At 40.6% G+C, this 24,241-nt stretch overlaps 1 protein-coding gene across 1 annotated transcript in view; it reads right to left on the bottom strand.

Annotated features, from left to right (window-relative positions):
- Positions 1–24,241, bottom strand: part of ahcyl2b (adenosylhomocysteinase like 2b) — a 46,704-nt gene that overhangs the window by 21,527 nt on the left and 936 nt on the right. The window lies entirely within an intron of this gene.

Below are 24,241 nucleotides of genomic sequence, written 5' to 3'. Positions count from 1 at the left end.
CAAAACAGAATTTAGAGAGCAGCAAGAGGCAGAAATGCCTTCAAGTCAACCAAAAACCTTGTAATATTGAACCTGATATGATTTTCTTTCATTTCCTATTTCAAATTGAAACCTCAAGGCAAATACTCCAAGAGACAAGAAAAATATTTAGCTGAACAAAGAACAATCTCATATCAACTGTAGGGTGTAAAGTAGGCTTTTGTTCTTCTTTTTAACTTCTGCGACATTAACGATCTACCACCTTCCCTTCGTCTCTCCAATTTCGCCGTGCACTCCTCTACATTATGGATGGTGACTGATTGGGAGGCTAATGACATGTGAATAATGAATGTTAACTCAATACTAGGACCCATGGGCGCTCATCCAAGACTGCCACCTTCTAGCCACGCTTTGTTTGTATGTGTGTGCATTGAACAATTTAACTGGATTGGAGGGGACCAAAAGGTTGAGCTGCTAAACTTGTAATGGTAAAAACACCAGCATTGGCTGAGGTCCACTTACCCGATAGAGAGTAAAGGGGCTGTGTGATACTGGGAGTGAGGCCACATTTATTATGCAGGACTGTGTGGGTTAGCAAGAATTGGTCAGCACGTTCACACTTGATTTTGATGCTCGAAGTACTATACAGATGCATGTGCACAACACAGACGGTGGCTCCTAATGTTGCTAAGCAACTTTCAGAAACCTGTTTCAAGCTTGGGACCCTTTTGCCAAAAACTAATGCTCTAGGTGCTAAAAACAAAAATAAGAAACAACCCAATGTTGCATTTAATTTTCCTGCGTTTGCACTGAAAATAAAACAACAAACACACAGGCTTGACAGACTTTCTCCACTGATTAAGACACCTCAAACTAATTTATCCTGGGCGGAAATATTTCACATCTTGAGATTCCTTGCGAAAAACTTACCACATATTAAGCACCTGATCAGGAAAGCAGCTAAGCAAAGGAAGCATGCATATGTGCTTTCATGCTGACAGTTAAAAGACAATCCTCAATTCAAGCAATGTGCTTATTCAATTAGAGAAAGAGGAATGATGCTAGCAAGCTAAAGGAGAACTATAAAAAGGGACTTTTCAGCTGTGTCAGCTGGGGTAGAGAAGGAGGCCCAACCGTAACCCCAAATAACTTGTATCCTTTTAACTCCAATTGAAAGCCCTGAAGCAATGCACAGCAACCATGCAAGAGCAAATGCAAATTTGACCTCAGAGATGACACATACACACAAGCTTTGTGTTCCATCTGCTTAATGAACTCAGTGACACTACACAGGGATACTCTAAATACTACCATAAATACCAGAAAATTCTAAATCTTATCTGCTGCCATAATCAGGATGGGCTCTTGTGCCCCCCAAGAAGGTCATGGTTTGTTCCAACTTTGTGGTAAACAGTAATGTTTCAGGACAGGGCAGAGAAGATCTCTAGCTGAACACAGTCAACAAGCTAGCTGAACGCCAGGGGATCTGTGGCACAGGGCAGGGAGAACGTCTGGGCCGGCCCGGTGAAACAACAGAAACCCCCTCTGGGCGAGAGACAGGGAAAACAAACAGGCACAGATGTACTGTGGCAGCAAATGTGATGAGGTGTGATGCTGTATGGCTTCCCCCACAGCCAAATCAGCGGAAACTGATACATTTGAAAAACTGATGCTGTTACATTAAACCCTCAAGACTTTCAGTGAATTTAACAGTAGCATATTTAGCACTTTTAAGCACTCCATAAACATTTCTATAATGTAGTTGTACTCAGCAATTGTAACTTCTCTTAGGAAGATGTGTTTTACATTACAACTTTCTTTTGACCATTAGGGCTGCAACTAATTATTTTGATTATCCTATAACCTGCTGATTATTTTCACGATTAATCAGTTAACCATTATGTCTATAAAAAGGTCACAATATATTCTGAAAAGGGCTCTTCAAAATTTCCCTGAGTGCAAAGTGAGGTCTTCATTTGTCCACAGCCTGAAACTGGAAGACTCCTACTTTACAGTCTTAAATCACCATTTACCATGCAGTCATTCACTATTCATACGCTAGCCTCCATTTATGAGCTCCGACAGCAGGAATTAGATTTACGCAACACAATATCTGCTTACAACTACAGTGCAGTGTGTTTAATGATCAGTTATAAACTGCTTTTAAATGCTATTTGAAATACAAACTGAAAACAATTAGCCAACAGCATATATATTTCACACTACAACTGTAACAGTAGCCAGAATTTTGCTGTCCCGAACACTACCACAATACTCAGCATTACCTTGGTGTTCTTTGATTCTCTGCTCTTCTCCATAGTCTTGAAACCCACAATGTTACACTGTCCGCTTTATCTGAAGACAAAACTGAATCCCAACCTCCGATTCACAGGCTTCAGAGACAAACATATGATAAATCTGAAACAAGTTTCTCGTTGCGCAGACTGTACCCTTACTGGGAGGCAGACAGAACAAAATATTAACTACAGACGCTGTAGCAAAAACAATGCAAGGAGGGTGGGTTTGGTTACAGGTAGTGCTGTGTTTGTGTATGAAACTTGAATCTCGTGTGGCGAAGAGGTGGCACCTTGGCCTTTTGTAAGACTATTACCTCAGAGTACCTTAAAAACAGTAGGGTGCTAAATGCCAAGGTGAGAAATCAACAACAAAAAAACAGCTGAAAGCCAACTTCAGGTAAAAATGTAAATCAACCGTTCTTTTTGAAGTCACAAAGCAGAATGAAAATGAGAATTTGTTCCAATCAAACAAAAACTTCATTATTTCCCGCACAAGAACAATGCACATATCAAGCACAACATGCTGAGCTCCTTCTGCATTGCAGCTGCACACAATAAGCCTTTGGCACGACTTCAAGGAGGGGAAAGATTTCGTCCCCCAAAAATTAATGTTTAGCTAAAATGTTTCCAAGTCTTTGCAAGCATGCTGAAATCCAGAGGGAGATTAGTGTGATGTTTGGCCATACATCAGCAGTGAGTGACTCCTCATAGACGTCTGGAAATGGTCAATCAGCATTCTGATGTTTAAGTGACTTTACTTGATGACTTTAAGTTAAAGGACACCTCGGCTGCTGCAGTCTGACGTCCTTGGTGATGTCACTGACTGATGAGCTGACAGGGAAGTTTGCACCACCAAGACACATTTGTAAATAAGTGCTTACAGGCCTGAGGTCAGACATTCATTGTTTGGCTTGTGTGTTTAACCAGGTCTGAGTGAGCATGTCTGTTCCCCTCTCAGAATGATCTCCCACAAAACCACAAAGTCATACAAACAGCACCTGTGAAGTGTTTTGGCTTTTTTTTTTAGATACTTAACATTTATTTTATAGCATGGCGGTTGAAACAGTTTTGATAAACCAATCGGTTTTTTGTTTATATCTAAACCAAAACACTAATAAGTACCTACCTGCTGTCTCTCAAACTGGATCATTTCCTGTTTTGCTTCACCTCTTCCATGAGAGAGAGAAACATGATATCTTTTGACATGGACCATTGGTCTGGCAAAACAAGCCATTTAAAATTGTTGCTTTGGACTCAGGGTCAATGGGACATCATTGGCAGCAGCCTATAGGATAATTAATAAGTTAATAAAGAAGAATCATATCAGCCAAATATTTTACAAATAAAGAAGGCTTCATCATCATGCTGACATTTCTTGTGACTCTAGATCATGTGTGTGAATGGTGTGTGTACTCAGCTGTAAGAAAGGGGATACAAGCGGGTATGTGATGCTAAAGAAATAAAGCAATGTCTTCACAGCTGTGTTGTCTGCAGGGTTTCCAAAGTTTCTGCAGAGGGGCTGAACATTTTGTAACATTCATAGCAAGGTCGATTGCCTATGTTGTAATTGCTGGTATTTATCGGCTCGAGCTCCATCAGCAGTGATGAAAGTCTGACAGGGTGGTCATGGTAGCTATCTGCTTTTTTCAGTGGGTGATTAATTTTCTACCAGTTTCTGTTCTGCTCTGTTTCCTGTTATGATTGAGCTCAACAGAAGGACTGACATCAATCATCCATTTTTTGCAGATTTAGCCAAATTTAAAAAAAAAAGGGTACAATAGTAAGAATTGTAGTTTAAAACAATCAAAAGAATAACTAAGATTATCAAAAGAATGTGACAAAACAACAGGTTTGACATTATGTTATGGCGCCGCCCCCCTGCCAGCATTCGCCAATGGGCCATTCACTGTACCACTTATTGAGCTAACTAGCTAAAAGCAGCCAAAGTTTGCAGTTGTACGCTGTTAGTCTGGTGATATACTGTCCCCTATGTGTTTCAAGTATGAATTTTGGCAAAAATGTGTATACAAACAAAAATACATGACTGTACAATAATAAAAATATGTTCAATTCGCTGTACATGGGCTTTTCCTTTGCTTACACAGCCTGTTTCCACACCTGTGTCGGAAGGAACCGGATCTTAATCAAACACAATGGGGTCATGGGCTGAAGCAGAGACCCCTGCAACAAACCCAACGCTGGGCCCCCTGAGCTGTCATTTGGGTCTGAGGCCCCTTCTCAAAGCACCGCACAGGGATACATACAACTACATGAATACCACATATGGTTGCAAAATCTATGTTACTTAAGCTATATATCAAACTATGTTGATTTCAACCACATGTTTCTTTGTTTAATGACCAATGTGCGTCACGGATTACAAATTCAATAAACTCATAAAGCTGCATGTAAATTGGATCAACTTCTCAGCCTATCCAAAATGAACCCTTATCATTAACAATGATCACCTACAGCCTTGAGGCGGACAGTATGAATCACTCAAAGGTTGCTGCTGACTAACTTTTGTGAAGCATTAATGTACTGGAAAGAAAACTGAAATATGATGATGTTCTTTGAGGCATGCGATCTTTGGCTTCATCTGCTGCGATCCACGGATATCAAAACAGTTTATACACTGCCTTGCCGTGTTCAGCTCCCCAAAATTTAACCATCACCTTGAACCAGTCAAAAGTCCATGTGCCTTATTATATTTTCCTGCATGTTTCCTCTGAGTTTCATATATCTGATTCATTTCTTTGTTTACATGGTGCCTTGTGCTCATTATTCTTTATTTCTAAGCTTGAGGCTTAAGTTGTGTGCTTCTGCATGACTATACAAGCAGAGGCTGAAAGAACAGTGATCCCTTCCTGTGTCACAGGAGGAGATGCATTTGTCAGCGCTTCCATCTGGTGCCAAATGTCATTAGATAAAAAGACCTGAAATTGCGTAGACATTTGTATTCAGTGACACGCTTTACAGCTTTTTGAGTTGAAGATTTTCTCAGGTGAACTGAGGACAACAAAAGAGTGACTGAGGACGCAGACTGTCAGAATAATGATATGAAAAAAACCGACACTCTAGCTCTGTCTCTCGTCATTTAATCATATTTATAAACTGACCCCTCAATTTCTGCCACCTCAAGGCAGCCTCTCAAACTGAGGAACATCTATAATTGTGGCCCTGAAGACACAAAAAGCTGACCAAAGACAGCTGAGTACTGTTTCTAGACCTCAAAGAGCCATTGTCTGAAGAGACAAAACTGAATGCGAGAAACCCTGTGTTTGTCTTTGTGTCAGATAACTGAAACCCCATGTGTGGTGAAATGGAGCCTCGTCTGACTGACATCTGATTGTGTGTACGTCATTCGCTGATAGAGAGAACGCTGACAACAGCTGTGGTTTCTGATGTATCCCACTGCAGGCGGGAAGCCTTTTTCTATTTAACTCAATATGAGCAGACAAGCAGAAATAGCACATTGTGTTTTTTTCTATACAAGCTTTCAAGGTGATGAGAGGATGCTATGTAAAAGGTGTCGGGATGATCACATTAACAGTAGAGCATGAACGATACTGGATTATTGGTGCCAATGCAAATAATGATATCGGGGGGAAAAAAATCAGATACTGAGATATTGGCTCATACTAACACATTTTTTAGAAGGATCTCTCAAATATGGTTATCACATACTACCCATTATATATGCAACAGAAGGACATTTTACAGTTAACAATGAACTTTATTGTGCAAAAAGACACCAGTGCAATCAAACCGCAATAACTTAAAATCCTTTTAAAATCCTTCAACTTTCTAGTTCATGCAGCTTTTTAGAAGTAAAATTCAAGCAAAATTCAAGGTACCTAGAGCACTAATTTAGAGACACTTGAAGCCTTCATTGCCACATCTTAAGCACCAATTGTGGTAAATAAACTTAACAGAATTAATACCTACAGAAATTATTTATATTTTCACTGGGTTTATAATGACACCACAACTATACCTACAGGATGGTTTAATTTCAAATGTGAAAAAAAATGTGGTTAACAGTTAAAATTTAGCATTTCCCAAACTTTCAATACTTGTATGAACTGTGACTTCAGTAATATTGCAGGCCCTTAGGGGCAAGGGTGCAACAACCTCCCCTTTTCAATTAATGAATCCAGCCATTAGTAAATCTAACTGCAGGTACATTTTGACTTTTCCAAGCATTGACAAATGTTGGAGGATTGGTCACCAAGATAAGGTTTCCATTGCCACTCCAATGTGTAACATGCAAATATATCAAATGTCAAAAAACATCTCCTCTTCGTCTTAGTTTTGTTGGTGATGGAACACGAGCTAAGTGCTAACAGCCCATCATTTGGTGAGGCAGACTGGGCCGGGCCAGCAGAGACCTGTGCCAAGGCCCTTTGAGAGGAAGCCCAAAGGGAGAAGAGGGAAGGAAGTGTACTCCATCAGGACCAGTGGGAAGCTGGCTGTTTATACCTCCTCACCGCTGCTCCCCCCTAGGGGGAACCCGGCCTCCATGGCTGCCAACGCAACCTGAGCTCCAGCCAAAAAATGCACACTGAATGGGGTGTATGTGCCAGGAGTGGGCATTAAAAAAACCCCAGTAATTTATTATTTGGGGTTGTGTATTTTCTACATTGTTATTATTCATCTTGACAGAAATCTGGACCTGATATTTCAGCAAGTTGAACTTTATGACCACAGAGCAGAATGGTAGCAGAGAAAGGACAATGTATTCGAGTAGGAAAGGGTGTAAGAAGGTATTTTGCACTCTTAAGTTTACTTGAACTTTGTATTTAGTTCACATTTTTGGTATAACGTGAATTTTTAAGTACCTTCAGTCATACAAAAGCACAGGATTTTAGGATTTTGAAAAGAAAGTGCAGAGAAAGATACACAGGCCATTTATCAGGAAACACTGTTTTTGGTTCTGGTTCAACGCACCCCAATGTACCAGTGACCCATTTCATTGTTAACTGAAAACATGAACAGCTACTACTGTATTTTAAGTGTTGTGTCAACACCTGCTCTGTTCTGGGAAGCTAGCACTGGCCAGGAAATCTCATATTACCACACAGACACACAGTCTGCATCAATGATGGAAGGATGATTGTGTGATATGCTTTCCATCCAGAAGCGAAGCCTGGTAGTTAGAATGTAAAATTTGTGGAGAACTCTTCAGGTCATTAGGGGTTTTCACAGACAGCATGACCACTAATAGATGACAGCTATCAAAGTTCATGGTGAACGAACTCTACAGCCACAGCCAACGTTGCTTTTAATGATCTGTGTGCCCCCCGCCCCCCCCCCCACCCCCCCCCACCCCACAGTGCCTGGCTTCTGGGTATCAAGCCACATGTCCATGTGATGATAGCAGTATAAAAGACGATGACTAAACAAAGTTCAAAAGTAGAAAACACAGGCTAAGAAGATCAGACAAGCTAAGTGCAAGGATGAGAACTCTCAAATCAAAGTGCCAATGGGCTTTTAATAGCTTTATGTTTGGATGTCGTCTGCTAAAAAGGCCTGGAAAAGTAAGTGATGGTCTTAAAAGAAAAGAGGGACTGCAGGGTGAGGCAAGGAGAAACATGTCCGGCTAACGGCTTAGCGCTGTAAACAAAATGTCTGCAAATATCCTCAAAGCTAAATCCTAAAAGTGCTCCTGCCAGACTGTGCCAAATCTGGAACAAAAACACAGGCCGACATCTCAAAATCCTCTGAAAGAGAGACCATCGTTAGTGTTGGTTTGTTTTTGAGATTATAGTATATAAAATTAGATAACACCACTTTTGCATGTTTAAACAGGCTTTCATAGAACTTGTAACAGTAGAAAAAATTGCCTTAAAGATGCAATATGTAAGAATTTTAGTTAAAAATTTAATTTGAAGAAAAAACACTTTGGATGTTCAGACATCTATACCTTATGTTGAACAGATATCCACTGAAGTTACCATGCAAACCCGCTGTTTATGGCTGATGACAGTATTTTCCCATCAATGGAATGATAAAGAGATCTAAAAAATTCCCTTTTTAAAACTCCAATATGTCAAAAAACAAAACAAGACTTATGTATCTGGCCCTTTTCTGTTCAGCAAATGATAATACCTCAATGCATATTATGTTATTATATTGCTACTTAAATTCAATCAGAGCGGGACTTTTTAAGGAAACTCAAGGGGACGGACACAAAATGTCCTGACTTCTAGTTCCAAGTATGGATTGAGCTCCAAAAACACAGGAACTTATATTTCCCATGATGCAATTCTCTACTGTCTCTTTCATTCATTCAAGGAGTTGCCAAATCTATTACTAAAACGTGGCCTATGTTTTTTTTAAATGAATGATCCAATATATTGTGGTAATTTGAGACTCATTTTCACTCCTACAGGCCCGCGCTAACACACACAGGCTTGTTTGGCAGTCATAATGTGTCTCCCTCCAACTCAGTCAATCAAATTCCTCCCGGGGCACAAATAAACATCAGCTGTGTGTCCTATTATCGGAGGGACATTAGAAAGAATCCACTGGAAGTAAATAGCAGTCACACAACTTGATGAAGAAGTATATTCCTGTGACATCTCTCTTGTTATTCATGCAGCCTTGGCTCTTAAAGTCTTTTTGTTTAGCCGTCTTTTAGGCGTGCGTGACAGGCTACCGGACACAGCAGCGGATGTCTTGTTTTTCAGCTCTCCCACGCACAGCGCTCAGCAGAGGACATGCACTTGTTTGCGATTTCTTCTCCCCTCATTTCTAGTCACTTTCACTCTTTTTCCTCATTCTTTCCCACTGCAACACAACCCTCTTCCTTATACAACTTGACAAACCGAAGAGGAGACCATGGTGTTTTATGTGTGTGGTTTCAGGAAGCCCTTGGATGGCACATCAAAGACTGGTGCACATGTTTCTCTATGCTTTCAACCGCTATTCCTGGTTTACTACTGTGTTTGTGTACAAGAAAAAACAGAAATAGGCTGCAGCAGACAGACAGAGAGGTGCCCCGTGTTTTTCCCTGCGTCTTTCTACCACCACTCACACACACAGTCTCTTCCCTTTCACAACTTTTCCTGCCTCCCCTAATTGAAGCTAGATCAAACACAATCCTAGCTAGCCGGGGATACGGTGCCCTCGGATTCAACTCGCACGGCATCTGTGTCTGAGGAGGGAAGAAGTACAGCCTGTGCTGTATAGTGTTTGTTTTTTTTATATCCTTCATTCTTATTTGATTTCCATCTTTCACAGCAGGGTCAAAATAGAGGTCAGCCTCCACGTGTTTACATTACACCTTCACATTCAAGGACATTGTTATCTGCTGCAGTTCGCCATGAAGGAGCTGAAAGGTTTGCTGGTCTTCAGAGAGCACGCTGTTGCTGATCGGCACATTGGCTGACAATCGCTGTTGCCATAACTGTTGAGTGTGGAACAGGCTGTCACACTGCAGGCTGTGCCGCCCCTGGACGACTGCTGGCTTCAGTCGGATACGAGAGCAGCATTTCGATAACTTGTTTGTGTTGCATAATATGCTACCAAAGAAGCAGTGGGGATTAAGTAGTGTTTGTTTCATTAATACCATTTATATTCATAACACAAGAACGCATTATAAACTGAATTTAATAAAGAATTAATGCTTTTATTATTTCACTGTTCACTTTAGAAACCATTTTTATTTCCTGTTCATTTCTGTGTTGAGAGCTGAGCAGTGCTTTATAGCTTTGAATAAAATGCTTTTGACTGTTATAGTCATGATGGTGGTGACATGAAAATGCATAAATTCAATGTCTTGCTTGTTATTTTACAGCAGTTATCCACATACTGGACAGACAGGAGATCATAACTATGATTAGGGCTGCATGCTTAAAAATATCACATACATATAGATACAACAAATCCCAGGAGCTACTATTTTGGAGATAAAAAAGGCTAAATGTGTTAGAAAACAGCATGGTTATAAAGTACAGTAGTGCAAATCTTGAAAAGAGAATATATTTTTTGCTACAAACCCCAACAAATGTCACACCATCATAATTTGAATAGTTTTCGAAGTAAATATGAAAATTGTGATGCAAAACTTTTGTGCAGCCCTTAGTTCACAGTTAGATTCACAGCGTCTACCTTTTGTCTGAGTCATCACCTAATTCACACATCACCAGCCTTTTCTGAATCACAGGTCAAGTTACCGTGTAACACATGACTAACACATGACATACACATGTATGCAGTAGAGTCACCTTCCCTTTCATGTCTAACTGATCTGTCACACTGAAATTAGACACAACAGCAGCAAATAAAAAACCCAATTTATATTGCTCTGACACAGCTTAAGAAGGGTGCAGCACTTTGTTAAGGTTTTAGTTGTTTTTTTTAACGCAAGTAATTCATGAAAAATATGGGGACCAGATTCAAAATAATAATCTGCATTGGGAAAAAATTAAAAACACATCCAAGTTTCCACTGGAAAAACAAAGCTGCTTTATATTGATCTGGGTGGCAAAAAAGCCAGAGGCAGAGAACCATGCACTCAAGTCAAACCACAGGAAACATCAGACACTTTGCTGGACAGGCACAAAAACAGGCTATAGTTCTTGCAGAGAGGCCTGGCTCTTAGTGAAACAGCTGTGTAGTTGTAAAGCTCTGGCAGCCAGGCAAACGAAGGGATGGACATGCAAGTAAAAGAGAGGCGATAGAACACAGAAAATAAACATGAGGCTGGTCAATGTGTGCCTGTGTAGTTCAGACAGGAGGTGGGAGCCAGCTGTAACGATCTTGACATGCCAAGGGGTCAACATGGCGGCGATTCCCACTGCTTGACTATGCACGCATGCAGTTATCCTTAGGGCAAATGGCTTTACGCAACATGTGAGATACAACAGGCTGCTAGTAAGTCTGTGTTCAAGAAATCCTACTATGCACATAGCCAATCCTGACAGGCTGCTCCAACCATGGCTCGATTACCCTCCTATCATCCAACAGCGACCAATAGAAAAAAAGAGAAGTAGCGAGGAAGCAGCTAGCGGGAGGTGGTGTGTGCGAGTGTGCATAACAGAGCACAGCATGTTGCCCTAAGGGCGGCTGTGATGCAAGAATGGGCCATGCTGATTTATATACACAGACAAGTGCTCAGACTGTAAATAATGGCACACATACACGCACACACATTGTCACGAGTCAAATGTACTCACACACACACTTGGCAGTTACGGAGCCCACACGCAATTACCAGTGGCCTAACACGTGCCCACACAAACACCACATGTATATAACACAGGGTTTCACTACACTCTGTGAGGCCACGTCACCAGCAGCACCAAAAGAAGTCCTCCACTACTCGCTCACTCTGCACCTACATATATTGCCAGCATTTAACACAGTGAGAGACGAGAGATACATTAAACAGATGAATTGTTAACAGGCCCAACTACCTGCTGCTGGACAAACTGGTTTAAACATGTTCAAGAGCATGAGTAAAGCAGCACAAGTTGTTCTGATAACATTACAATCTTGAGTTAGAACCAGAACAATGACACCCCATGCTTGAAATGTGTCTTATTGAGTGCAATAAATGACAGTGCACCACATAAACACAAGCAACAGGAACAAGCAACAGGCAAGATGGACTAGCAGCTCTATGAGGCTCAATGTCAGATTTGCTAACATGCTCACAGTTATAATGCCAACATGCGAATGTTGAGCAGGTATAAGGTTCACCATGTTATTTCAGTGTGTTTAGCATGCCAACATTTTCTTATTAGGACGTCAAATTAAGTTCAACTGAGGAAAGTAAAATGCCTGGCAGGCTACTAAATCTAGCACTCACTTGAGCTAATGATGGAAATAGCTAAGGAGTCAGCCATCTTGCTTCCTCTTCTCACCTCTGTTAAGGCTTGCATATGTGCAGTACCCATTTGGCAATGATAATTTAAGATAACATTTTTGAGGTGCAAGATTGTTTGTAAGTTTGCATCTATGGCACACTGTGTGCTTGTTCTGATTCATTTACTTAAAGATTAAACACGACAATCAAATCTAGCCTTTATTGTTATAAAGAAAGCTATTTATATTGTGGCAATTAACAACTGACTTTGGGCAACTGCCTGTTCTTGCAATTCATGCAAAATGTGAACAAAGGTGTCTATACAAAATTTAACTGCAAACAATCCAGTAGTTGTTGAGATATTGTCACTCACACAGCTCATATGTTTAACTTTATACCAAAGACCTTTTGCTGGTGTGAGCTGTAAATGAGAATCATAACCTGTAGCTAAAAAAATTTCCAACTAAACTACCTTCATTTGGATGATTCTAACTGACTCCTGTAGCCCTTAATAATGCCACTGATGCTATAAAACAATGGAAAGAATGCAAGGTCATCTACACCAAACACTGCCCACTAGAACAATCCCTGTCCTTCTGATACGGTCTGATAGACACTGTAAAATCCAGGGACACTGATACTAGAGGAGAACTGGCAATGAATGATGGGGCTTAGTGACAGATTAAACCATACCTGCTTCTTAAAAGAGAGGGGGAGAGACCAGCCAACACACTCGGGGCTTTCTGACTTTTTTCCCCCTTCTCGTTCACATGCCTTTCCCTTCTTATCTTCCTCTGAATGGAGGAAGAGTGCCAAGTTTGCAGGCTTCACATGTCATTCAAGGACAAGTTAAAGCTTTCAATTAGTTTTTATAATTTACTTGAGGGTTCTCTATGGCGAGACCAGCTCCAGTTGGTGGTTTCCCCCTAAATTGCAAATTAAAATTCATATGAATTATCATATCATCCTTGACTAAACCAACTTCAGTGCTTCTCTCCCTCTCGTGACATGCGCATGCACACAAACAAGCACACTTCAGTTGTGTAACAGGGTATTGCTGCCCATGTAGACCTAACTAGGGCACAGTTTGGAGCCAGAAGGCTTAGACATCACATCTAATAATGGTGGTCAAATGCCCTCCGTTCATGCTGACAGCAAAATCATCAGCATTATTATTGATTGAATCGTTTGAAAATCTATTGTTTCCACTCTATACCTTTGTCAAACAGCAATGGATCAACAATACCATGGCATTTACACAAATTAAAAAGCAAGCTGTGTCTACTGTATACATCCATACTTATCTGTTTACCCATGCAAACATCCATCTCCATCAGCACACGCTTTGCATCATATTTTGCAACCACTCCGCTCTGAGGAGCCAATAAATCCTTTCACTGGATTGAAAAACAAATGTAATGTCAGACATAACGCTAACTGAACCCAATAATCCTTTCGTCAGCAAAACTAAAGGCCCCAAGTCTCGAAAATCAGTGGTCCATATCCAGAATCGCATGTTTGTATTTTTTCTTCCCTCCTCTTGAATTGCCAAGAATAGCGCTCTCCCTCTGTGGGGACGGTATAATTACATCAAAGGCACACAGACGGGGGTGCTGCTGGTCTATTTCTGAATAAACGCATTATGGGGTCAATGATCTATGTTTAATTAGGAGCGTGAGGCAATTCTTCATTAGTTATTAGGATGGATTTGGATTTTGTTTTTAAAATCCTCTTGATAAAAGCTCTTGATCACTGAATGCAGGCAAAATAATAAGTAATGTGAGAAAATAAATTGTTTAAAGCTGCTCTTAGTAATATTTCTATATCAATAATCAAATATGTTGAATGAGACAGGTGTCTCTCAGAGTGATGAACCCATAGATGACTGCTTCGACTGAACATTTTAGCCTCATCCCGCTCATTGTTTTAGTTCCCACAACATCAACATTTAGGGCCACTTTCAGGCTCTGGTTAGAAGCTTTAGCTGAGCTAAACGCACTCCTGAAACACAGGTAGAGGTAAAAAGTAAACGGTGAAGATGGTTGAGCATCTAGCTGCTAAAAAAGGACAGATATTTTCCTCATTAATCGGTTAAGACCAAGAAAGAGTTAAACGGAGAGTGAATACTGGATTTGGATTTGTCAGGTGGCCAAAATGACGATTTTAAAAGAATGATGACATTGCATGGTATTTGCTGGATGTGTACTAAAAGAGGCTTTGAACACACCACCTACATGTTATCACAATATATTTGCTTATCAACAACAGCTGTTTAAGGCTTTTGTGGCTGTTAAACTGCGGCTGACACTGTAAACATTTAAAGATTTGTTGGAGGAAAGGCTGATCTTATCCGTCTGACTTTTGATGACAAAACAATAGCATGTGGTGCATTTAGCAAACTCTTCCATGAGGAAGTGGTGGTTCCCACACAATTCCTGTTTGACTGGTTAGCAGTAGCATTGTTACATGATGTATTTGGGTATGTGTGTATTGTGAATGTACCCTTCTCTATGTAAATTACAAATAAGGATTCATCTATTATTGGCCTGGTTGACTTTCTGGGCCAATGTGCAGCATTTTTCCGATCAGTGGTGTTTTCTTCGACAGATTTCTGATGAAATTAACATATTTAAAAATTTGCTACTTTGCCTCTGACGCAACCTCCTCTCACACAATGGCTCCCCTAACACTATCTCATTGGTCACACATTTGCTTTTACTTTACATAATTAATAGCATATAAACAAAAATATTAATATTAATGTTGTGACAACCTGGGCATCACTTTCACAAAATATTAACATTATGAGATTTAATCATCAGTAGTGTGGATATAAAGAATAAGAGGGTTAAGGCAGGCGTTAAAACAAGTAGAACAGTTCAGAAAATGACATCACTTTATTGTATGACAGTCGTCAAAAGCAGGAAAAGACAACACCTATGCCTTGTAATGAGATCCAAACATCTAAGGTGATAAATAGTCTCATGCCACAATAACAATATAATGAACATATCGCCCAGCCATAATAAGAATATACATAACAAGTAAGGATGTGTATATCCATTTCCAAACCCTGTGGTGATTCAGGACTAAACAGCTACTGCCTCTGTCTGCCAGGGGTTGCTGGTTTGGCCTGACTAATAGGAAGCAGGGCAGACAGATGGGTGTGTGGGGGTTCATTTCAGGCTTTGTGAGGGGCCTTTTGTGAGGCAGCACTTTTTGAACACAATGTTGGCCCTTTGTTCACATGCAGTGCTTGAGTATGGAGCTGCATTCCTCGTCATGCTGCATAGCCCGTTCGGTGTTAATGTCCACTACTGTCTACTGATCCTCATGTTAACACAACACAGTGGGCAAGTGGGCGCACACACACACACACACACATTAACTGTGTTGGTGCGCACTCACTTGTTCAACAGTAACTAAACCAGACGGGGGTTTAAAGGCTCACACTACGTTGGCTTCTTGTGAGCACATGGGTTCCAGGAAGGCTCTGCTTTTCCCTTCATTCTGCTTGCTGCACTGTTCCAAGAACATGAGCCTTGTAAAAAGCCTTCTGATGGAAAGACGTGTAACTCAATGAGCCATGTGCTCTCAGTGATAGCAAGCTGCAATGACGAGGCAGGAAATGAATCTCAACCGGGGAGTCGCAGACGCAGAAATGTGTGGGTGGTGCACTCAGGAACAGGGAAGCAGAGACACAGAATAGGTCAAGTACAGTACAGGTGTTTTTGTATTTTTTATCTTTTCCACCAAATACCACAGAGGACAGCTACACACCTTAATGTCAAGGTATCCCTAATTAACTATCGTCTGAAATGTCACAAAAGGTCCGCACGATCATTACGAGAGCTGCTGGCTAAAAGACAAATTTCACTGACATTTATGAAATTGCATTAACATTTGAACATGAGTTTATTTCAATAGAATTAATTAAAGCTAATATAATAGTTTTGCCTCATATTGACTTTACATCTCGGCAGGAGTACAGCTGAACACACTCAGGGGTTCTCCAACACACATTTGCTCTTTGTGTGTGTGTGTGTGTGAGTGCTTGTGCTTCAGCATTGACAACACAGATACAGCTGGTAGTGTTTGTAACACACTTTGTTGAGCTGCATATTAAAAGCAGTGGTTTTACAAAACTGGAAACAACTCTTCTAGCAGGCTACATCTGACTATACTACTGTTCTAATTTACAACTCTCTTTTTAAAAAGATGCAGATTGGAGGATTTAGAAGATCTATTCACAGAAATAGAATACAATATTCTTGCTTATGTTTTGATTAGCGACAAACAGACGTGTTAGTCCAACTTAATCCGGATTTTTAAAGTTCATGTAAACATGTTAGTCGGACTGAAATCATACTAAATCGCATTCCTCAAAGTTGGACCAGATAATGTGGTTGGAAGATTTCGCCTCAGTTGAACCTGAACTGGCCTCTGCTTTCTGTGCATGCACCAGGCATTAACCAGGAAGTCGTCCATGGCATCGATCCTTAGCAGGAAGCCAGGAAAAGATAGCTATGAGCTAAGCTATGACCATAGCTCGACTTAAGTTTGCATGGAAACACAGGGTAAAGGGTAGTTCTTCCTTGGCAAGGAAAGGTATTAATTCTGCCCCCTCAGAGCACTGATTGATACCCTCTTGCCTTCTTAATGCAACCGACAGTGAAGTTGCATTTTCAATTACATGTCACGACATATTTTATGCCTTAGACTAGCACTGTGTTTGACCAGTGTGTTATGTTTTAACTGGGTCATGCCCGCATAGCCTGCAAATTTTGTGTTCCCTGCATGTTGCGTTCTTCACGAAAATGTTCTGCCCTTGTCACCACACTTGTGTCTTCAGACTCGGACTCATCCTCTGAGTTAGGATAAGAATCTGGCACACTACTAGGCTTACTGGGGAGAAGATAAGCGTCAAGAGTTCCTTTCGCCATTGTTTGATGAAAGTGAAACCTTCTCCTTCCACGCTCGGAACAACTTTAAGACCCTCCGCCTCCACACATTAGCCTGCCACCTTTAATTCCAGATTCCAGATAATTTGATTCGCCCCTTCCACAAATTCATTGGTCACACATGCGCGTTTAAATGTAAAATTTAGTCGCACTGTCTCAAATTTTGGACGCAAAATGGGACCATGTGGTCCCAGTCTGGAGCCCTGAAATGTACTGACTGTCTCAAGAAAGACAGCCTTTGGTGTATTTAGCTGCAACTGGGGAGGGTGAGGAAAATGACGTTTGCTTCAATGAGCCACCATGCCACTAAATTCTTCACACTGGACTTTTAAAAACTTTTTAACCATATGCATTTGCATGCGTTGAATCATTATAGTTAAACTCATATGTTGATTCTGTTCTGTTTTGAGCAGACCAACATAATTTCAATAAATATTTGAGGAATCAAGAGAACACTGTGATCTCAAATCTTCTGCGAGAAAACTGATTCTAGTTTTCGTACATCCAATCATGCAGCCCTCGACTGCCAGAAAATCCCGTCTGGACAGTGATGAAGAGATCACTATGTGGCAACCCAGGGGTGAGAGAAACTCAAACTGGTGTAAAGCACCGATGGTTCGTTTCCTCAGTCACCCTCTGTGGCGTGGATGAAGATGGTTAGGGAGGTGTGATCTCACACATGCTTTTGCTGCGTGGCGCTGAGATTTACGCTGCGATAACGCGGACAGAGAATGTACCACACATGAATACAGTCTGACTGTGGGAAACCTAGACAGGGGCTTGAAAAACAAACCAATTAAAAACAGAGGAAGTGGTGACATTGGGGTGGGTGTAATTTGTAACTCAGAAGAGTTAGTGCTGAGGTTTCATTTATTTTGGGTAGTCTGTCAGTCCACTTTTAGATGTGAACAAAGTATTGTTGAGCAGCGTGACATGAGGCAAATAAGACCAGCGGAAAGAGAGAGGACATGAAGCGAAAATAAAAGTGTTGGGACATGGTAATTTGAGGATGAGGAGATTGAGAGCACCAGAGAAAGATCAGATAAATCATGGTTTCACTCATGGGTCATTAAAAACAGCGTTAAACCGCGGCTAAGTGCACCGAGGGCAAAGTAGGCCAAATATACTCCCTCTTCCATGAGTGGCACAGGCAGCTAAGACATGCAAAAATTACACAACAGCACCACTGACTTCCTATAACTATTTTTTTTTTTTAGACACATTTCTTGTTCTGCTGCCTGGTAGAGTTTCACAGTCATCCAGACAAACAATTATCTAACCATCTTAGGTTACCCAATTATTACTTTATTTAAATACAGCAACACTGCCCATCCACCAATTATAAAAACATGACAGACAGCTATAGACAGAATTATTCTTGCAGGAATTTAGGTGCAAAAGTGAGAAGCAGCCAATCAGATGGGGTGTACCAAAAACACAACATTTGACATTTAAACAAAAGTTTAACCTCAGACTGGTCAACAAGTCTAAAAGTAAGTTGAGCACAGTGCTGGTTCATTTAACCAGCACTGTTCCATTAGCCACTGACATTTGTCACAATTGACTAGGACGACATAACATTTTACTGCAAATGATGTCAAATATTATTTAAATGTGAAAATGTAAAAAATCATCATAAGTTTTAACTGATTAGCATTTCTGGTGCCAACTAGCTAGGGTAGCAACGCCCAATCACCTAGTTCACTAATGGCGAGTTGCCAGAGGTTACTGTGGAAATGATTATGGATGATTTCTACGGTGCTCTACGGAACAGGCGCAAGTAACAAAGTATAATCACTGATGTAACAACGGCATTTTAAGGCTTTAGAAGCATTAGCTATGTGGGCTACGCAATAATAATAGTGTTAGTAGTATTCACTTCATAAATTCACTAACCTAGAACTTAATGACTTAATGATGTGTTGTATTAATCACAGAAAAGAACAAGAATTAGCAGCCTTGGATTCTGGTTAGGTGACCGGACACACTGGAAGTCACGCCCATAATTCGTGTGAGGTTTCAGAGGGCTAGGAATAAGGTAATACAGAATGAGGCATACCTTACATACATGAATATATAAACACGCTGACGTGAGGGTGAAAACGTTCTGCCCATACATCATGTCACCTTTCGAGCCTATACTTCTACAGTATTAGAATGTAATAAGGATGTTCGTTTTTCAGCCATTTCTTAAAAACACCATCAGTCTTAGAAATGTCTTCAGTAATTTATGATTGTTCGTCGTACCACAGGGGCAAGGTATCTGCTATAGAAACCCTTGAACCGATGCCTGAGGATACATAAATACTGGTCATAGATTAATCATTAACATGTAAGGTATGCACTCAAAACATGAAAAAAAAAAAAAACCCTCCGTTATCCCCACCCCAATTCCTCAATGCAGCCTTGGTCAAGCGTGCACTATCATTAGCACATGCCAGCTGGCTGGGGCTCTCCACCATGCCTTGCCCAGACAGTGCCCTCTGATCACATCCAGGGACATACTAATTCAAACCTACACCCTCTCTCTGTTGTGTTCTCCAAACCCCCTGGGTTACGGCATTTCCATCATCCTCCTTGCTTCCCTGGTGACCTCTGACAATGTTCAAACTTACTTACTGTCCTCCATGATGACTCAATAACCAGTGAAAGCTGTTGTCAGCACAGCACGCAGCACAACAGGGTTTAATTTAATATAGGGCTTCACAGAGATAGCAAGGCTTTAGCTCCTGTCACTCGGTTAAAAAAAAACTATATTTATGATACTCTTAAAGATGACAGGCCCACTAAAAGACGACCATGGAGCTTAAAACAAATCAGAAACTCTGTACTATATGGTTTGAAAGAAAAGGGTATATTAAAGTAATAGTTTAAAAAAATATTTCACTTTTGAGCTTGTTTTCTAGTCCAGATATCAAATATGATCCAAGCTTTTTTGATTCCTCCATCAAAAGGAAAGGGTCTGAAAAGATGACATGGTGGTGAGAAACCTACTGTCAATTTTTTCCAAGAGCAAAGTGGATATTTGTGCTGTGCTTTCACCAAAATGTTATTTGACCTTCACAAGTCAACATTTTTCCTTTGCTCGTGGTTAAAAGGGGTTAAAGACTGAAGGACGGCTGAAGTTCCATCCAATGCTCCCTTTCCCTCCCTCTCTCTTCCTCGGGGCATTTCTCACCATGGTTCCGCATTCCCCCTGCCAACTCACAGCATGGGGATGTGTGTTTTGTATGTCTTAGGAGACACTTTTAATCTGTCTAATGTGGCAGAGTTTCTGAGGCTGCTAGTATGCTCCAAACAAAATCACATTTGGTGCTTTTTTAAAAAAAGGTACTACCGAAAATAGCCCTGCTGGCAATTCCTAGTATACTCACTGTGACCTTAATACCATAAAAGTAGTACGTAAATGCTTTTTATCGACACAGATAAACCTGCTAAAAATAGACAATTGTGCCTTTTTCATTCTCATGTGTCATGTTTGACATCCCAAACACACGGGAAACCAGGTAGCCATAGAAAGCAGTATAGAGCCCAGAGGCAATGTCACAGTGCTCACTTTTTATGAATTAGATTTCAGTCTCCCTTTCAAACAACAACGCCTGAACGATGTATGATCTCCACTTGAACAGAGACAAATGTTTATGCCATTGTCCAGACCTTACATGAATGTCCTAGTATCTTGCCGAAAAAGGGGTGAAAATTAGCATGTCCACCCAAGAGTCATATTTCCATCACAGCCAGTCACAAGTGAAGCTGACAAAAACCCATGACCTAGAGGAGAGTCATTTGACCCTGGAATGAATGCAGATTGAACCCTTTGCGGTTGGAAGACAAAAGCCAGATCTTAGTGGAGATTGTTGCCATTTTTAAGGCAAAAATTTGCAACAAAAAAAGTTTAAACTTCTAAAACAGTCGCTGGTGTCGTCATGTGGAGAGGAGTAACATCTTCTCAGAAACTATAACATGTCATAAACATGACCTCATTGACCACTTACAGGCCCAAACAGATCAGCTCAGCGTCAGAGGTGACTCACAAATGAGAGTGCATATATGTTCTTCTTTGTAGCCCTGGCTAACAAACACACTGAGACCTTCTGTTAGTTTAATTAACTTCTTTAACCATTTAACTTCAGCTCTAATAGATTCACCAAGCTGCATTTCTTTGCTTACTGACCTTTCCCACCACACTGAAGCCGCTGCAGCGTAGCAATTTGGCTGGCTTAGACAAAGATAATTAAAACAGAATGACATCAGTACAAATGCTTAGGGATCAGTGAGTTCCTGAAAAGATTTTCAATGGGCCACTAGAGGAGTAACTGCAACTTATACAAATGCAGAACTAGGAGGAAGAAAGGTGAACATTTACTTTTTGAATACATAACTTCTTACAGTCATCTTTCCCAGTAGTACAGCCACAGGTCACTATAAGCATGTACATTACCAGCGTGCACTACCAAGAACACCAGCTTAGTATGTGACATAACATTACATCAGAGTGGGATGACCTCCCTTACACACTGTTCTCTGGAGTCATTCAAAAATATCACTGTACACGCTTTTCTAAAATGGTTTTAGGATGTTCGGCCATTGCCAAATATCAAGCCAGGGGGGATGTGTATCATGTAGGCTTTAGCACTGCAACGAACAGTTATTTTCATTTGATTTTTTTTTTTTTTTTTTTAGCTTTTTGTAGACTAAACAAACTTGTGAAAATGCCCATCACAATTTTGCACAGCCAAAAGTGACGTCTTCATATTTCTTCTTTTTGTCCAAACAACAGTCCAAAACACAAAGACTCTTCATTTATTATCATAAATAATAAGAGAAGCAGCAAATCACTATTTTTAAGAGGCTGGAATCAGTACAAGTTTAAGAATTGTGCTTGAAAAATGACAAATAAGTATAAAAACGGCTGACAATTTTCCAACTAATCATTGTAGCTCTTGCTGACTTACAGAGTGAAAAGTCTTGTTATTCAACATATCCAACAGGTGATTATCTTCTTTAAATTAGGCCTCCGTACAGGCAATCGGGCAAGTGAGCATACTGACCCAATATGCTTTGCTGCAGCCACAGACAATAGACACATACATCAATCATGCTTGCAGCTAGTCCTGCTGCCTGCAGAGCTCTTTGCTGGTTTGCTTCTCTCCCCAGCTGGAGGCATCACCCTGGATTTTCCAGAAGTTGGACACAATTTGTGTCACGCAAATGCCGGTTACAAAGAAACTCATCACTGACATGAAAAGCTAACATGTAGGCCCACCTTCAACAGAAAGCTGGCCTTTTTAATCCCCTCATGTGGTGACATGATAAAGGCATGGATTAAAAGCTGGCCAGTCATCCAGTCACTCAGTCAGTCAACACTGCTGCATGCTTGCCTGCTGCCTGCATTCGTGCATTATCAGCCCCACTGCTTGACTTAACCTTTACTGCACTGACAAGCAGAATTCAGCAGATGCGCAGGGCCAGGCTGTGATCATGTATATCTATAATGCAGTGTGCCATAAGACCCACTATGCTTCGAGATCTATAAATAGACTGGAAGCAACCTTCTGTCCCTGTGGAAACAAATGCAGTGACGAGGCAATGTCCAGTGAGTTTAAATTAATATAATGCACAGATCTCTGCTCGGATGTATTCATCTACTGTCTCATTATACATTAGTAAAGTTCTGCATTGTTTGCATTGATATAAACAAAACTCTTACCCTACATATGCTTAGGCTGAAATGATCCCTGCACTGAATTAAAAATGGATTACACAAGCTTCCGTTGACATAGAGAAAATCCTTCACATCACTCTTAATAACAAATGCACTGATAAAGAATGAAAGCATCTTAAAATGATCACTGCTCTGATTAGATATAAAAAAGCATTACTACACTTAGTCCCAAATGAAAAAAAAAAACATTGAGCAGGAGCCTAGATCCCCTACCAACCAACACCTCATGTTTTATTCCAACATAAGATACCTTGTAATTTATTCTAAATCAGCTGGCCTTAGAGAGTCACATTCAAAACAACTATGATTTTACTTTAAGGAATACTTTCTCATTCTAAATGAAAAACGTGTGATCCTGATATTTTTCTACAAAAAAAAAGCTTATTGGAAATTCTCTATACCATGGTCCTGTACATAAACTTGGTCTTCTCAATAATCCAGATGTGGCTGTCGTTGTCCAGCACATCTGGTTGTGGGTTTAGGGCTGCTGTTGGTGCTCTGTTCATTCTCAAACTGTCCTGTCCTGCTCTCACCCAGTGAGTCTTCCATTATGGCTGTCTGGGTGTTTTAGCGGGTGTAGAGTGAGATCTGGTTGTACTCCAACAACCTTGCAACTTATTTGTTCATAATGAAGAAGACACACTGATTTCACCCCATTTCAAACCCAATTTTTTTGATGCATCGGGCCTGCAGGAGATCAATGAATCAATTTCTGAACGTGACCACTACTGATAAGGGCACTGCAGTGACCCCAGGTTATAAATCACTGTCAACTGTTAATAATATCTCAGATCAGAATAATAGTTGGAAGCTTACTCAAAGGATTCCTTATCAAACATTGCCCTTTCCTTGAACATTGCCCTTCATTAGAACCTCTGTCCTAATAAAGGCTTTGTGACAAACGATAAAGATAAGATGAAGCTGAGCAGATTTTTGGATCCTCACTTACCAAGTTACGCGCACAGTAAGTCAGTCTGACCTCTGAATTAAGTCACAAGGGCAGGAACTCCCTTCACTGAGGTATTCATAGGTGCTCTTAGGGCTAAATCAGGCTTGAGAAAACTAGGTGACAGGAGTGCCCCGGGGTCAGGGATTACCGACTACTGTTATGTCTGAGTTGGATCACACACATTGGGTGGCAATGCATCTGCCAAACTTACCTCACCAGGGCATGTATTGTAAACAGTGAACTGTGAATATGATAACATGCTGACATCAGTCATCAGCACCAACACCAACCTTTCTTTGACTTTACAGTATCTGATTCATGTGTGTCACAGTGAGAAAGCTAAGCTCTTACTGAAAACAACCACACACAGTTACATCATTTGCCAGCACCCTGCAGTAATAAGATACCACGTGTCCAAAGACTGGAAAGTTACAAGTTACGTTTTCCATCTTTTTTCTTGTTGACCAGGAAAAAGGATAACTATTAGCTCAAATTTCAAAAGACAGATACCTAAGC

This window comes from Sparus aurata, chromosome 14 (genome assembly GCF_900880675.1).
Source record: "Sparus aurata chromosome 14, fSpaAur1.1, whole genome shotgun sequence".
Classification (NCBI taxonomy): Eukaryota; Metazoa; Chordata; class Actinopteri; order Spariformes; family Sparidae; genus Sparus; species Sparus aurata.
The sequence above is the reverse complement of the archived record's forward strand: the minus strand, read 5'-3'. Positions and strand labels throughout refer to the sequence as shown.